This window comes from Pinus tabuliformis, chromosome 8 (genome assembly GCF_031772625.1).
Source record: "Pinus tabuliformis cultivar Carrire ecotype Pingquan chromosome 8, CPIR1, whole genome shotgun sequence".
NCBI classification, from domain to species: Eukaryota; Viridiplantae; Streptophyta; class Pinopsida; order Pinales; family Pinaceae; genus Pinus; species Pinus tabuliformis.
In genome coordinates this window covers 56,441,165-56,448,435 of record NC_142294.1, presented here as the reverse complement: position 1 = coordinate 56,448,435, position 7,271 = coordinate 56,441,165, and the positions used below count along the sequence as shown (strand labels likewise).

The following is a 7,271-nucleotide window of genomic DNA, read 5'->3' as shown; positions in this document are numbered from 1 at the left end:
AATGTTTTTTTGAGATATGCGTAAGATTTGTTTTGTTTGTTTGTGTGCAAGAACTTGGATCCCAATAGGGAGCTATTGCATATCTCAACTAGTTGCAGTCACACAAAAGGTTGGAAAGCGAGGCATCATGAAATGAAGGTATTCTCCCCATTGCTACCCTCATTTGAGTTTGAAGGAAAATGGTTGTGGAGGTATTCTTTCCCGGGCTACCCTCATTTGAGTTTGAAGGAAAATTGTTTTTTCTTCGTAATAGCTATATGAAAAAAAACAGGCCCTTTCATCCATTGTTTTGTAGAGTTTAAATCCCCACACAAGGTCATTGTTTTGTAGAGTTTAAACCCCCACACAAGGTCAGGCATTCTAGACAAACCCAATCTCGTTCTTCCTTCGGCACACTTTCCACTTCGATACAAAACAAAACATGCTTTTTCTCATTGCCCCTATCAACCACTTTTGGTCATGTGCATATAATTTATTGCAATCTTTCCAATTTCAAAATGTTGGATATAAATTGGTATGGTGGGCATTATGTTTTAGGTCATGTGCATATAATTTATTGCAATCTTTCCAATTTCAAAATGTTGGATATAAATTGGTATGGTGAGCATTATGTTTTAGGTAGTACTAAAATTTGTAAATCTGGCCCTATTGGCACAAACACACCTTTTTGTTGGTCCATCTTAGAGCAATTCCCCAAAGAGTGAACTTTGCCCTCTGTGAAACATAATCACCCACAAGTTCCATAAATTTCATCCTTCATGCAATATTTGAAGAATTTATGAATGGATAGGGACAATTGATTCTTCCAGCTATAACCCCACAAGAGCAAAGGAAGGTGGCAGCTATAACCCCACAAGAGCAAAGGAAGGTGGCACACTTCAACAGGCCTCTGGCCAGTTAACTTTGCCTTCTGTAAAACATAATCATCCACGGGCTCCATAAATTTCATCCTCCATACAACTTTTGAAAATTTTTGGAATGGATAGGGACAACTGATTCTCCCAGCTCTAACGCCGCATGAGCAAAGAAAGGTGGAACACTACAACAAGCCACTACTCAGTCACAAGGCTAAGTAGTGACAAGTCCAAAGGAAGATGACAACATCCTTCTTACATATGTTACAATCAATGCACAGCTGCCATGGGGTTTTAACTTGATACCACTTTGATAACCCAGTTTATATGTGTGGCGTGTAGCTTTGCAAAAATCCTAAATTGTAAATTTAGAAAAAACATCAAGAGAATAAATTCATCACAACACAGAGCAAAATTTAGAAGTACAATGCATCAATCCTGCCATTACATGACAGGTTTCTATATGCATCCTAATAATGAGAAAGGCTAACTTGAACATGTCCCAGGAATAATTGCTACAATCAAAACCAATTTAGAAAGAAAATGCTTAGCAGGAAGCTAACATAACCATGAGAATCTGCATTTGCCACATTCTTAGAATCAGAACGCTAAAAGATCAAAATACAGACTAATGAAAACCTTAGTAAGTTTATTATAAAAATCTCCAATAGAAGTCTCTGATAAGTGTCAAGTTGAGTAAACTCTGAAATCCTTGCTTAACATGAACTATCTATAATGTACGGAAGCAAACAGACCATTCCAGAATGCCATTGGAATGGGGTTGCATATGCTTATCTTTACAATCTGTCTTAATGTTGTTTCTTTACAACAACTTAAACAAGGTTATGGATTAAATTAATAAACCTGCCCCATTTAGTTCAACACAAACATTGACTACTGTTTGATTAGTAACCAGTGTGCCTGCTAATCAAATTTAACGATGGGCAATCTATAGTACGAATATTCCTCGTAAAGTAGTCCCTAAAATATACACTTCAAAATAAAAATGGTCCGTGATTTTCATCATCTGTGGCCTAATCCAAAATGAGAAATTGATCAATCATTTACTAGATGATCAATTTGTGTTCCATAGCTTATCCCTTTGGTTTGCATTTGCTCTGTGAAGGTTCTCCGTCTCCTTTACCTAGCAACAAAAACAGTCAACTCTTTCTTCTGCTATGTAAGAGAAAGGTTATTGGTGCTCACTTTTCTTTGTTATGTCGGTGCTCTCTTATCTTTGTTATATTGATATGGTTATCTCTTTCTTTTGCTACACAAAGGAAGTTTTTTTTTTTAATTTACCATCTAGGCAGAGCCTAGGTCAGAGACAGCCCTAATATTGAATGGAAGAACGATACGCCCACCAGTAGAATGCTGTCATCAAGATTGTGTGACACTTGATCAAGCCTAGATGCCCTATGAAATAGTCTACTTCCCCTATAGGTAGCTCGCACCCTCAACCCCTAACCCCACACAAACCAACTCGTCTATACCTCATGGGTTATTGGAAAGGCTATCTTTCTGCAAAGGGAAGGTGATGAAGAGGGTTATCCCTTTTTTTTCCATAGTTGTAGGAAGGTCACCCTTTCCTAGATGCTAGGAAAATTCTATCACTGAATGGCATATAATGACCCATTAGTGACTGCGGCTTCAAGAAGAAGTTCCGTGGACCTTTGTGCAAAGTCCAAAATCAGAGAATGGAAATATTGAACAGTTGCACCAAACAGTTTTTAAATACGATTAAATATGAAACTTTGATTATGGATATAGGTTAGCCATCCAATAGCTTAATCATTTCAATATGCTCCATTAGTAATAGAGATAAGATTAATATACTTATCACCGTGTGAAGCTACAACTATCGTGTGAATCAATTATTGAATAGGATATTCTGCAAACATGGATTAAAAATTTACAGTATTTTTCAACCAATAAACATAATCCTTGAAAGGAAAACAGACCAAAGAGTGGGAAATGTTGCTCTAAACCAACAACGTTTCAAATTCTGATCTTTCGACGGACATGATACTAAATCCACAATTCAAGGGGTGAAGAAAAGATTGCCAATTCATATTTAAAAAAGAAAAAATTGGTAAAACTGGCTACACCTCTCAAGCTACCTAAGATTAATATTCAAGGAAACAGAACGATTATTTGCTGCCAAAGATGGACATCATACGTACACTCTGAATTTACACAATTGCACCATCAAAATTAATAAATACATGGCAGTTCAAAATACTAGTATATACTTTCAATCTCACCTCCCAAGTATCTCTTTCTCTCAATAATCCCACTAATATCAGTAAAGGTGAACATATGGCAAACCGGATATACACTAAGATACATACAGATACATGTGTCAACTGTATCAATGGGTTAAAAGAAGATACCAACCTGATCTACTTTTCATGTCTCTTCCACATTGCTTTGTTTCTGATGCTGCTCTCCCAAAAGTAAAGGATCTACTTTTCATGTTGCACGTTTCAACAGTAAATACAGGCTCCAGAGAGCTAGTAGCATTATACATGGAAAGTGTCATTGATATCCAAGTACCATTTTAAGAATATCAAACTTTCCATCTAGGCATATGCTCCAATATTTTGCTATTCATTGATTAGTTGGCTTAGACTGGCACAACATTTTTCCTCTTCATTACCTTCTATTATTTAGAGATTTTACATTTAAACAAAGCCAATACTCAAATGCTGCTACTCAGAGACCAATCCTGTATGTGTGATGAGATTCCATGTTGAGTACATAGTAGCATTCAAAGCTTCCACTATACTTGTAAAGAATCCTTGATATACAAGTACCCTTGTAAGAATGTCAACCTTTCCTTCTGGGCATATCCTCTGAGGTTTTGTAGGTTTTGTTATTCACAGAACTAAGTTGGGATGGACTGCAGCAACGTTACCTCATTTGAAATATGTTTCACATGGATCTCTACTTCTCTTATTTACAAATTCTTCAATTAAACAGAGCTAATACTTCTAATGCTGCTACCCAAAGACCAATCCTGTATGCATGGTCAGATTCTCTGTTGAAGACATAGTTTTAGTTACCATAAAATCACTTGTCTCTATACCTTTCGGTCTTAAACAGTACTGACCCAAATCTCCATCCAGAGTAAATACTTAATGCTCAGAATTAGTAATTTCTCAAACTATCTCACATATCATTATATTATCATTTTGACCACCTAGGAATCATTATCAGTCTTAGACATTTAAAAAGGTGGATGAAAGCAAGGCACGTCAGTTTCACAACGAAGATTGTGATCACCATTAAGCGGCTGAACACTGCAGTCTCCCCCTTTCACATTCCCACTACATGGCTTTTGATAAGGAACAGAGCCTAACTCGGAATCTATTTTTCCCTTGAATTCAAATAAAATTGCTCTCAATCGTTCCGCCTCAGCCTCAAGGGCTACCTGGTCTTGTACCTTCCTCCATAGCTGCTGGTTTAATGAACGCAACTTTTGCACTTTATCTTCTAAATAAGCAGTATGTGCTTTTTGCTTCTCTCTGTACTTTTTGACCGCTTCTCGGTTCCCAGAAGGCCTTTTCTTCTTTGCCAATGACTCTGATGTCCCACCCAATTGATCTGCTTGCTCTGTAGAGAAAAATTGGGTATGGCTGTGATAACAAGTATGAGTATGTGGTTTGTCGCGTCCTGGGGGATTGCAAGTATGAGTGTGGGTGCAAGTGTGTGTGTTTGTCTCCGTAACGTCATCCAGAATGGTATCCAAGGATGAAATCATGGGAAAGCCGGTAGCATGGTCAGAATTAGGAAAGGCTTCATCAGAGAACTCGAGCTCTCCGTTGTCCATTGCCATTTCAATCTCTCATCGCTACTTCCACATTACTTGCGATAACATTTTTCTATAGAAGCGCCCAAGAGATGCGGGAACAAATTAGATGAAAAAACCCTGTATGCAAAACGAGTAACTACATCAGAAACAAACAATCTGCTAGCCAATTACTGTGCTTGAAATTAACTGAAGAGGAAAATTTTAACTGGAAACGCAGACCCCATGACCAAAATTTCACCAAAGAACATAATCCACAACAAAAGGACTGCGCAGGCTTCAAAATCTGCACAAGGAACAGGTATCAGACGAGAAAAATACGAAATCAAGAGCAAACTCTGCCCTCACATTGACCAGCCAAGTAAGAAACAGCCGCACCAGGCATCAAAATATACACCGAAAACGACTGACCATATCAGAAAAACCAATTTTGAAACAGAAAAACCCAAAAAAAACTGGCATGGGTATCAAAACCTGAAACTTCAAAGAGTACCCATCTCAGAAAAACCAATTTTAATACCAAAATACCCTAAAGACAACTACCCCATACTAGAAAACTAGTTTGAGAATCTCAAACCCTGTGCTGCAGACATGCACTCATTAGCAAAAACAATATTGACAATAAAATCTGCATTGAAAACCATGCCTGACATCAGCTAAAAATAAATTTCAGACAAAAGTCTGCTGAAATGACTACACACATTAACACTAAAAAACTGTTCCGGGAATCAGATTCTGTAATCAAACCAGCGCCCAAGAGGAGACAGAAGAAAAAGGAAGAATTTCACATCAAAATCTGGACCAGCGACCCTTTTACAAATTTGACGTAGGAATCAAATCTACATTGCAAGCATGAACAAATAAATAAATAACCACAAATTCACAATAGAAAAGCCGGCTAATCATCTTGGAAAAACCAAAAACAAAATGATACCAGATTTTGCGCCCAAAAACAAAAACAACACCAGATTTTGCGCTAAAATTAAGGGGCATTCAGAAAATCTGATCTAGCAACCCGGATGTCAATTCCCAATAACCCAACGACATATGGGGCAAAATCAGCCTGGGTATTTAATATTCAAACATAAACTCACTGAGTAGGAGCGCGGCTCTAGACTCACCTGTAAATTCTCAGAATATCTGGTGTGAAGTCCACGGAATGAGTTGAAAGGTGCTGCTGCCAATTCTCATGGGGACTTTGATTGCCCATACATTCTTCTGTTTCACTTTCAAATTTCTTTCCTATTACACTTCAGAATTTCCCATGTGAACAGGTACCTTTGTATAGGCAGGTCCATGGTCTTGTGGAATCATGGGAAAAAGTCTGGAAATCTTAGCTCCCGCGACAGATAAATATATATTCTCTTAAATCTTTCCATGTGTGGTTCGTCTCCTCCTGCCATCCAACGCTGGTTAAGAAAAAGTCAATGTTTGATGCGATTAAGGTAAGATTATCTCTCCATGACAAGACAACCACCGCTGCTACTGTTCTGTGGGGCCATGTGGCTTAATCAACATTAAATTATCTGAAAACAACCTTAGACGAGATCTACGGGGTTGGATGTTCTTGGATTTTAATATTATTTCTAATAACTTGTTATGTCATTCGGCATGAAGCGTGAATCTTGAACTCTCAGTACCACTCCTCGTAGGTTTTGATTGGGTCAACCCCTATTATTATGGGTAAGTGAGGCAAACTATCTAGGGTTTTTTACATCCGGGTTAACTGATGCAAACTATCTAGGGTGGTTTTTTAAAGGTGTAAAGATATATTTAAAAAAATAGAAGATTTTGAAGGATTATTTTGAAAAATTAAATTATTAAATATAATAAAATAAATATTAAATAAAATATTATTTGAAAAAATTTTGAGAAATTTGTAGGTAAAATTTTCTATTTTAGTTGTTGTTTATTTATTGATGAAAAAATTGTTGTTATGGCATTTGATTATGCTTATTTGTTGATGGAAAATTTGTTGTTAAGACATTTGATTATGCTTAGAGTAATATGATTGATGGAAATCAGTTTTTACACTATAGCTTTCACCAGTTCACTTAATAAAATTTAGAGGACAACGCCAAAGAGCTAGACAAAAAATTGAACAAGTAGAAATAGTTGAAAATTGCCAACTTGTTATTTTGACATAGTCGTTGCCTAACCCAACCCTGCAAAAAAACCTTCCATATAATTGGTAAATGTACAATAATTTTAACAATAATACATTAAACTAACTTTTTAGATAAAACTATACTCAATCGATATGCTTATAAAACATTCATATTAAAATTTTCATATTAAAAAGAAATATTTACAATAAATTATATTTATTATATTTATAATAAATATAAATATTATTATATTTATTACTATTGGAATAATAATATTTACTTCAAGCAATATAATTATGGTTTAAATTCTAATTAATTTTTTCCTTAATATTTAATATAATAAAATATTAATTTTTTTTATATATTTATTCTAATATTTAGATAAGTTAATACAATTATGATTTAAATTCTAGATATATGGGTGTGTTAAGCATTGATTCATATATTTTACTTTTTATTTTTTAATATTTAATATAATTAAATATTAGAATTTTTATA

General features: G+C 35.5%; 1 pseudogene across 3 annotated transcripts; it reads right to left on the bottom strand.

Moving 5' to 3' along the window:
* Positions 1 to 3,467: 3,467 nt before the first annotated feature.
* Positions 3,468 to 6,081, bottom strand: LOC149234122 (basic leucine zipper 19 pseudogene; annotated as a pseudogene). Of its 3 annotated transcripts, none has more exons than XR_016246069.1 (3): positions 5,787 to 6,081; positions 4,875 to 4,951; positions 3,468 to 4,785 (listed from the first exon to the last, which is right to left on the bottom strand). The product of XR_016246069.1 is annotated as a basic leucine zipper 19 pseudogene, transcript variant X2 (transcript). The 3 variants fall into 3 exon arrangements; XR_016246070.1 differs by having other exon boundaries at positions 4,888 to 4,951; XR_016246068.1 differs by lacking the exon at positions 4,875 to 4,951.
* Between the last annotated feature and the right edge of the window lie 1,190 nt (positions 6,082 to 7,271).